This window comes from Podarcis filfolensis (assembly GCF_964270895.1).
Source record: "Podarcis filfolensis genome assembly, chromosome: 13".
NCBI lineage: Eukaryota > Metazoa > Chordata > Lepidosauria > Squamata > Lacertidae > Podarcis > Podarcis filfolensis.
The window spans coordinates 38077538-38088166 of record NC_139615.1 but is presented as its reverse complement, the minus strand read 5'-3'; positions in this window follow the sequence as shown (position 1 = coordinate 38088166).

Here is a 10629-nt window from a genome sequence, read left to right as displayed (position 1 = left end):
AGAAAACCAAAAATACACTAAGATATCACAGATTAAAAACTTCCCTGAACAGGGCTGCCTTAAGATGTCTTCTGAATGTCAGGTAGTTATTTATCGCTTTGACATCCGATGGGAGGGCGTTCCACAGGGCAGGCGCCACTACCGAGAAGGCCCTCTGCCTGGTTCCCTGTAGCTTTGCTTCTCGCAATGAGGGAACCGCCAGAAGGCCCTCGGCGCTGGACCTCAGCATCCGGGCAGAACGATGGGGGTGGAGACGCTCCTTCAGGTATACTGGGCCGAGGCCGTTTAGGGCTTTAAAGGTCAACACCAGCACTTTGAATTGTGCTCGGAAACGTACTGGGAGCCAATGTAGGTCTTTCAAGACCGGTGTTATGTGGTCTCGGCGGCCGCCCCCAGTCACCAGTCTAGCTGCCGCATTCTGGATTAGTTGTAGTTTCCGAGTCACCTTCAAAGGTAGCCCCACGTAGAGCGCATTGCAGTAGTCCAAGCGGGAGATAACCAGAGCATGCACCACTCTGGCGAGACAGTCCGCGGGCAGGTAGGGTCTCAGCCTGCGTACCAGGTGGAGTTGGTAGACAGCTGCCCTGGACACAGAATTGACCTGTGCCTCCATGGACAGCTGTGAGTCCAAAATGACTCCCAGGCTGCGCACCTGGTCCTTCAGGGGCACAGTTACCCCATTCAGGACCAGGGAGTCCTCCACACCAGCCCGCCCCCTGTCCCCCAAAAACAGTACTTCTGTCTTGTCAGGATTCAACCTCAATCCATTAGCCACCATCCATCCTCCAACTGCCTCCAGGCACTCACACAGGACCTTCACCGCCTTCACTGGTTCTGATTTGAAAGAGAGGTAGAGCTGGGTATCATCCGCATATTGATGGACACCCAGTCCAAACCCCCTGATGATCTCTCCCAGTGGCTTCATATAGATGTTAAAAAGCATGGGGGAGAGGACGGAACCCTGAGGCACCCCACAAGTGAGGGCCCAGGGGTCTGAGCACTCATCCCCCACCACCACTTTCTGAACACGGCCCAGGAGGAAGGAGCGAAACCACTGCATAACAGTGCCCCCAGCTCCCAGCCCCTCTAGACGGTCCAGAAGGATGTTATGGTCGATTGTATCAAAGGCCGCTGAGAGATCCAGCAGAACTAGGAAACAACTCTCACCTTTGTCCCTAGCTCGCCGGAGATCATCAACCAGCGCAACCAAGGCAGTTTCAGTCCCATGATGAGGCCTGAATCCTGATTGGAAGGGATCCAAATGGTCCGCATCCTCCAGGCGTGCCTGGAGTTGTTCAGCAACCACGCGCTCAATCACCTTGCCCAAGAATGGAAGATTTGAGACTGGGCGATAGTTGGCCATACTGGCCGGGTCTAAAGATGGTTTTTTAAGAAGCGGTTTAATGACCGCCTCTTTCAGCGGATCTGGGAATGTTCCCTCACAGAGGGAAGCATTCACCACCCCGCAGAGCCCATCGCCCAGCCCTTCCCGGCTTGCTTTTATTAGCCAGGATGGGCAAGGATCAAGGAGACAGGTGGTTGGTTTCACGCGTCCAAGCAGCCTGTCCACATCCTCGGGGGTAACGGATTGAAATTGATTCCATGCAACTTGACCAGACAGAGCTCTAGCACTCTCCCGCCCCAGCCCTGCTCCCACGGTGGTGTCTAGCTCCTTCCGAATATGAGTGATTTTATCTGCAAAAAACTTTGCAAAATCGTTGCAGAAGATCTTGGGGTCTTTACAAGGCCCCGGTGGTAAAGGTGGTTCCGTTAAATTGCGAACCACCTGAAAGAGTCTCCTGCTACTATTTTCTGCAGATGCAATAGAGGCGGTGAAGAAAGTCTTCTTCGCCGTCGCTATCGCCACTTGGTAGGCTCGAAGTTGAGCTCTAACCTGTGTCCGGTCAGATTCGGAGTGAGTTTTTTGCCACTGACGCTCTAGCCGTCTCAGCGATTGTTTCATCGCCCTCAGCTCCGGAGAAAACCACGGGGCTGTCCGGGCTCCATGCAATCGGAGAGGGCGCTTCGGAGCCAGACAGTCGATAGCCCTGGTTAACTCCGCATTCCAGCGGGCCACCAGGGAATCAGCTGAAAGGCCATCAACATGGGATAAAGCATCCCCTACCACTCTCTGGAAACCATTTGGATCCATTAAGTGGCGGGGGCGGACCATCCGAATTGGTCCCACCTCCCTGCAGAGGGGAAGGGTCGCGGAGAAGTCCAGTTGCACCAGGAAGTGATCTGACCATGGCACTTCTTTTGTTTCACTTTTACTTAGTGTCAGATCACCCACGTCACTAGAGGTGAACACCAGGTGAACACTTCCTAAAAATCGCTGCAACCCCCCCTCCCCGCCCACATGACCTGGGTTGCTGTGCGTAAGAGAAACCTGGTGGGCAAGCAGCGGCAAGGACAGGCCCATCTGCTTCCTCCAACCAGGTCTCTGTCACACATGCCAGGTCAAATCCTCCATCCACAATCAGGTCGTGGATGGCAGTGGTTTTATTCATCATTGACCTGGCATTACACAGCAACACCTTCAGGTCATGTAGGTTTCCCCTGTTGATTCCAGTATCCATCCGGTCAAGGCCAGACCCGGAGGCAGGGATAGTCTTCAAACAACGACTAAACCTGCCTCCTCGGTAATGACATGGTCTGGTCTTAGCGTAACTCCGCCTCCTGCCCATGATCACCGAGATCGGATGTCCCAGTGCTTCCCCCCCTGTGGAACTTGTCCCAGCCATCGTGTTGGCTGGGGCCCCACTCCCAGGCAGCCCTGATCCCGCCCCTTAAAAACAAAACGCAAACTATACAGAACCAATAAAACAACAACAACAAAAAAGAACAGAACAATTATAATAAAATTAATCCCCAACCAAATATCCATCCCACCCACCCCCAACAAAGGAAAAAAGGGAAAAAAGAAATAAAAATTTAAATTGCCACCGACTGCTTGAGGACATTTTAAAGCACATTAACCCCCTGGAACAGGGAAGCAATGGCAGAACACTTCCCACCCTTCCCAAAAAGTTTGTTCCAAAAAGGGCCTGGGCCACGCCCCCTGGGCCAGTTGGAAAAGGCCCTGGAATGGAGCAGGCCCTGCAGTCCTCACCCAGCCGATGGTCCGAGGCTTCCCCGCAGCAGGAGTCCCTTTATAGCTGGGGAGAGGGCCTGGGCCACGCCCCCTGGGCCAGTTGGAAAAGGCCCTGGAAGGGAGCAGGCCCTGCAGTCCTCACCCAGCCGATGGTCCCTAAACTAAACTAAACTAAACTAAACTAAACTAAACTAAACTAAAGCATTCAGTATGCCATTATTACATCCATCAAAACTTATTTACACTGTTGAATTTATCTTAATGCTGCCAACGTTTTCAAGCGTACACAATTTCCCCCCATATATTCAATAAACATTTTGCAATCTTCTCTAAACGTATGTTCTTCTTGTTCTCTTATTCTGTATGTTAGGTCCGCAAGCTGTGCATATTCCATCAGTGTAATTTGCCATTCTTCTTTGGTTGGGACCTCGCTCGTTTTCCATTTTGGGGCTAACAAAACACGGGCTGCAGTAGTGGCATACATAAATAACCTTTTTTGACACCTGGAAATTTCCCACTGAATTATCCCCAACAAAAAGGACTCTGGTTGTTGTTGCTGTTGAAGTACTTTTGAACTTCTTTTTTCAATTCATCATGGATCATTTCCCAATATTCTTTTACCCTTTTACAAGTCCACCACATATGAAAGAACGTTACAGCTGCTGTGACATTCAGCCCTGCCCAATGGCATGGGCATAGCAGGAGAGGGAGTTAGGTAAATAACTAGAAAATTCTTAACTAAAAGTAAATAGAATCAGAATATTTGAAATGCAAATGCTCGTGAGATTGCTTGGATGATGTCGTGGTGGCGCATTCTAGTGACGCAACCGGCAACCCGACAGAGTGATAGACTCCCACCCCGAAACTGAACTGTGGTACACCATTTGGAAGGAGAAGAAACTCTGCAAACAGCAGTTAAAAGAGCTGAACATAGCAGACCTAGTAAAAGAGGTGGGTAATCTTTTACCCTACCACAAAAAAGGCTCTGCTCATGTCTCTTGCTCAGTCATACACGACTTGTACCAGAGAGCAGTCATTCGGTACTTTGTGGAGAGTGAAGAACTGGCTAAGGCCGATGATAAGGGAATGTCTCTTTTTTAAAAAATAACATTTTATTGATTTTCCAAAAATAAAAACAACAACAATACAGAAACAAAACACAACAAACTGACTTCCAGTCTAGTCCCTTCCTTGGTTCTATTATTTATCAACATCCTGCATGTCTATTGTTAAATTTTAACCTATTTAAATCCCTATTATCCATTCATAACAAAATTACAAGTAATCTTAAAACCCTGCTAATGTATTAACCTGTGTACATTGCTTCTGTAAATATGCAATAAACATCTTCCACTCTTCCTTAAATTCATTGTCATCTCTTCCTCTTAGTTTCATAGTCAATTTTGCCATTTCAGCATATTCAATTAATTTAACTTGCCAATTTTCTTTAGATGGGACACCTTCTTCTTACCAATGTTGTGCTAATAAGGTCCATGTGGCTGTTGTTGCATACATAAACAAGTTCTTTTGAGATTTTAATAGGTCCACTCCTATAATTCCTAATAAGAAAGCTTCTGGGTTTTTTTAACAAAGGTTGTTTTAAACATCTTCTTCATTTCATCATAAATCATTTCCCAATATTTCTTTATAATTTTACAATCCCACCACATATGGAAAAATGTCCCCTCTGTTATTTTACATTTCTAACACTTGCTTTCCTTAGTTTTATACTGTACATTTTTGCTAATTTAGCTGGAGTTAGATACAATCTATACATCATTTTCATATAATTTTCTTTAATCACCACACATGCTATAAATTTTATATCATTCTTCCATAGTTTTTTCCCATTCCACCATCTGAATATTATGTCCCACATCTTGTACCCATTTAATCATAACTGATTTGACCTCTTCTTCTTTTGTTTCCACCAGATGTCAAAGAAAAAAATAACTACCAAACTTTTAGAAGACATCTGAAGGCAGCCCTGTGTAGGGAAGCTTTTAATGTTTAATAGGTTATTGTATTTTAGTGTTTTATTGGAAGCCACCCAGAGTGGCTGGGGAAACCCAGCCAGATGGGCAGGGTATAAATAAATAAATAAATAAATAATAATAATAATAATAATTATTATTATTATTATTATTATTATTACAACAAATGTAACTGATTTGTAAGGAAGACTGTAGAACCTGAAAAAAGAGACAAGGCGTGTACTTTTGTAAACCAAGTAAATCTTTATTTTTTATTTTTTTTAAAGCACTGGGGGAAAATGAGGAACTTGAGAAGGAAGTGCTGAAATGGTTTTCAGCAAATCCAAGATAACTTGTTTTAGTTTAGATGTTTTTAAAATAAGAGGAAAAAAGGTGTGTTCTTTGTAATTTTGCAAAACATGCTCATTAACCGCATGAAAGGTACTCCCTTATGTTCATTTTTAAAATTTAACTTCCTAGTTTTCAAATGACTGAAGATTTTGACAGATTTTTCTGAGACTCTGGGGTCAAATGAAAGTAATTTAAAACAACTGTTGCTGAGACATTTCATCCCAAATGTCAATGTGCCTCGCTTCCCCCCTACCACAACTTCTATGATGCCATTCTTAAACATGGCGGCCTCCCCATCTGTCATTTGCTCACAAAGCCCACAATAGCCTCTGTGGCCTACCTGTCTGAGGAGCTAGGAGACAGAAAGGAAAATAAAAACAGAGGAAGAGGTTAAAGATGGGAAATAAGCAGAGATGCTGTCTTAATGAAAGGAAACTTTGGCTGCTGCTTCTGCGCCAAAAATGGCTGAGACGGAGCCATGCCCACAAGGAGAAGGGGCAGTGGGGAAGAGGCGTGATGGATGGCAACCAGGAATCGCCTGGATGTCCTTTGGTCCTTCATCCTGGGAGCTGGAGCTGGAGCTTGATCCCTGGAGGCGTGGCCCTGTGGACCAAGCAGGGTATATTATGGGCTCTCATGTGAATGGGCTCTCACTGTCCATGGATTCCCCAATTAACGCATTGCCACACCATGCTGCTGGGCAAACTCGCAGGGCATAAAATCACTGGTGGCTCCTGAGTTTTGTAATGCTTGAAGTTGACCTCTGCGTCCATCTGGGAGCTGTAGCCACATGCAAGCTGAGACCGGGAATAGCCAGTGGTGGTGGAAGTCCTGTGTTGTCACAGAGGTTACATATGGGAAAAGCCGGGGAACCCAGAAGATCCTGGCTTATGTCAGCAGGACTCTGGGACCACCACAGATACAAGCTCAGTTAGTTGATTGGTTGGAGGAGTTCCAGATAAATATATAGATAATTATATGTATCTATTTTATTCTAGGGAGGGACGCGGGTGGCACCGTAGTCTAAACCACAGAGCCTAGGGCTTGCCGATCAGAAGATCAGCGGTTCAAATCCCCACGACAGGGTGAACTCCTCTTGCTTGGTCCCAGCTCCTGCCCACCTAGCAGTTTGAAAGCGCATCAAAGTGCAAGTAGATAAATAGGTACCACTCCGATGGGAAGGTAAACAGCGTTTCCATGCGCTGCTCTGGTTCACCAGAAGCGGCTTAGTCATGCTGGCCACATGACCTGGAAGCTGTGTGTGGACAAATGCTAACTCCCTCAACCTATAGAGCGAGATGAGCGTGCAACCCCAGAGTCGTCCGTGACTGGACCTAACGGTCAGAGGTACCTTTACCTTTATTTTATTCTAAGGTTCATTATGGTAAGTGAGACCACTAGTTGGTGCTGCCTGGTATCTCAGGAAGGATGTTTTCATGGGATGCAGAAATTAGAGAAAAATATGGGCTAAAAAGGCAAGGAAAGAACCTCAAATGCATTCCATTTTGGTCAACATGTGAGATTTCATAAAATTTCTCAACCTAGTTCTAGTGTTAGTATTTTGGGGGCAACATTGAAGAAGAAGAAGAAGAAGAAGAAGAAGAAGAAGAAGAAGGCAAGAAAGAACATGCCCTAGTTTGAGATCTAGGTGGTCCGGGACAGCAATATGCGTAATTTGAAGCACAAACATGGAAAACTATCTATTTCCCAAAATATTTAGGTTTGGACTAGTAGGCTGGCCTTGATTCCTGCAGGTCTGAAACCATAGCCATGGAGACAGCTCCGGGGGACCTGTTTCCCCAAGGCAATAACCAGGGGGAAGAGAAGTGGCTGCCCCATTGCTGGCATGAGGAAATGGCAATCACCCATCGCCAGCAATGGGAGAGTCACTTCTTCCTGGTCCAGTTCCACACACCATGTCCGTTTCTGTCTGAAAGAAGGAAGGACGTGGGGGGGAGAATTCTGGGATTCATCTCGGCAGAAGCATTCCCAAGCAGTGCCGGATTGCCCAATGGATCAAAATAAATACTGTTAGTATTGTGTAATAAAAGTGGTTTATTACTATTGTTGGTTGGTAAAATCAAAAACCTATCAGGAGATAATTTGCAAGGAGCCCAGCGATATTTTTACTGCCTCAGGGACTCCACAGGTTTTAATCTGAAACTGTGCCTAACCAAGGGCAAACTTTGGGCTCTCAAATGTCAACGGTGCCCTGCATGACCCTAAAATTCATCACCCCTCCCTCTTGTTCTTCAGCATTGTTTTGGCCCCCTCTGCAGCGTGGTGCCCAGTGTGAGCACACCGGTCGTGCCATACTAAAACTGCCCCGACCCAGCCTTGGGATGTGGTGTTGGCATGGGAGAGAATCACGCCCCTTGTCCTGCCCAGGTGGACTGCAGAGAAACTCTTCCCATAAAACTATAGGAATATCTAAATCAGGCCTTCCTCCTCCAGCTGGGAAGATCACTGGGAAACCCTTCCTCTGCTACTGAAGGTCACAGCATACCTGCAAATTCTGGGTTTTCCCCGGCACCGCTGGGCTGCTGCTTGGCCAGAGCCTTTCCCAAATCATGACCCTGCGATGGAAGAAGGACTTGGTATTCTCCTGGCATAGGCATCCACAACAGAAAATATAATCTGGGGATCACAGCTGAGGACCTGCCAAGCTTTCTGTGGACAAGTCAAGCCAGTGAGCCAAGCCACATGCACTAGTGATGGGTGACACATAATAATAATAATAATAATAATAATAATAATAATAATAATAATAATTCTATGCCACTCATTTCCTCTGAGTCTCAGATCTCCTTCTACATTTAGAGTTCCTTCTCATGGTCACTGATGGGCACACTTGATCCTACTACTAGACTTCTGATGCTGAAGAGCTGCCCAGCCCAGCTTCAGGTCCCCCACCAACTGCCCCCCTTCTAGAACCCACTACTCTCAACCGACTCTAAACAGTCTGCCCCCCCCAACATTCATTCTCCCTTTCTAAGCCTCCTCCAACCTTCCGTCTCCACCAGAATTCCACTCTCTCTCTTCCCCCCTCCCTCCCTGCTTGATATACACTTGGGAATTCTAATAGAATCACCTTAATTACCCTATTGCAAAAAGAGAGGAAGAGGTTACAGATGGGAAATGTCCAGGGATCCCAAAATCTAAACTCACAGACCCTGACTTCTGTCTCGCAGGAGGACTCAGGATCCACCTTGCACCTCAACCTTTCCCTGTTCCCTCCCTGTGTCAAATTAAAGATTGTAAGCACCTCAGGGCAGGAACCTCTTTCTCAAGGGTCACACACAGCGATGGTGCAAACAAATAACACAAAATAAATCTCGCTACGCTCCTGCCCCGTGCAAGATGAAGCCCGCTAGACGCCTTTCCCTTAAAACCAAAGGATCCATTGGGGGCCCCTGCAGCATGAAAAGGGGCTAAGTCCACAGAACTGCATCGCTGAGAGGCAGGGACCTGGCAAGCTATCTACAGCTGTTGACAAGTCAAGCCAGGGAGCCAAGCCATATGCACCAGTGATGGGTGGCAAGAAGAAGAAGAAGAAGAAGAAGAAGAAGAAGAAGAAGAAGAAGAAGAAGATTTCTATGCCACTCCTCTCCTCTGGGCCTTGTGCTCCTCCTACCTTCACAGTTCCTATTCATGATCAGTGATGGCCAAGTATCTTGCCAAGTCTCTCACTATCATCTGACAGGCATCCCTCTTGCAGGACAATAAAAGGCTTGCTTGCTAAGTAGCACTTTGTGACATCAGCTGGCAACCAGGGCCAGGCAGCTGGGTTGCCAGGCAGCTGAATTAATACAAATAAAATCAGGGAGGGTCAAAGTGTGCTGGGATGAGGCCACCGTGGGTCTGGCCAGAGTGTGCTGTTGGGGTGTGACTCCCCTTGTTCTGCATCTTGCTCCCCTGCCCCTTCCTTTAGCTGCTTGATAGAATCATAGCATGGCAGAGTTGGAAGGGATCACAAGGGTCATCTAGTCAAACCCCCAGCAATGCAAGGATCCTGCCCATAGCCAGCCCTGACTGGGCTCGAAACTCTGACCTTCTTCTTACCAGTCAGATGCACTGACCCCCTGCAATTCTGCATGGGGTGGAGAAAGGGGAGAGAGAAAGGTTTGCTCTCTTTCTCAGGACATGGATATGAGAGCCACACCATGCAGCCCTGTCAATATCTCAAGGGCTGTCACCGGGAGGAGGGAGCAAGCTTGTTTTCTTCTGCTCCAGGGGCCCTCAGGACCTGAAGCCGTGGTTTCAAGCTACAAGAAAGGAGATTCTGACTCAACTTCAGGAAGACACCTTTCCCTTAAAACCAAAGGATGTGTACACACCATCCATTTGGGGCCCCTGCAGTGAATAGGGTCTAAGTCTGCAGAGCTGCATTGCTGAGAGGCAGGGGCAAATTGTGTTTTTATGTGTATGAATGTGTTGCGAATGAAAACTAGTGGATATTCACAAACTCATGGAAGTTGGCGGCTGAAGTTAGCAAATCAAGTTGACAGGCAGAAACTGGTGGAGATGCCTGGGTGAAGCTGTTGGTTTTCGTATTTTGGTTTAAAGAAAAATATGCTAGGTAAAATAAGAAGAGAATTCACTGGATGTCTAAGATCCAGGTTTGGGACAAGTACTCTTTGGTGAGAGGGCTCCAGCAGTGATTTAAAATCACAAAATATACAGCAAAGCAAAGCGTGGAAATACTGGCTGTTAGACGATTAAAATATCCCCTTCTAAGTTGCTTCCAAAGTTCCCCACTTCCCTTAGCATAGAAAGAGACCCCACATCTGGTAAGTTAAAAATGGTTTCCTTACAAACTCTTTAAAGGTCAGATTCATGTGCTTTCCCATACAGCAGTAAGAAAACGCAGGCAGCAAAAATAAGGTTCCAGTGTGGTAAATGCAATGCTTTTTTTCGGGGGGTACTCAAGAGTACACAGTGCCAGCACCTCTTCTGGTTGTTGTTAAAAGGTGTAACAACTTCATGGTGAGTACCAACACCTCTTTTTCTAGAAAAAAAAGCACTGGGTAAATGTTACTAAATTATTTGTTTAGAAACACAAAGATGGCTTGCTTAAGCCATGTGGTCAAAGCTTGGAGCGCCCAGCTTAGACCTCTGTAGGGTTCCCATAGTAGAATAGGAAGAACAAAGGCTTGATAACCCTACGTTTCCGAGCACAATTCAAAGTGTTGGTGCTGACCTTTAAAGCCC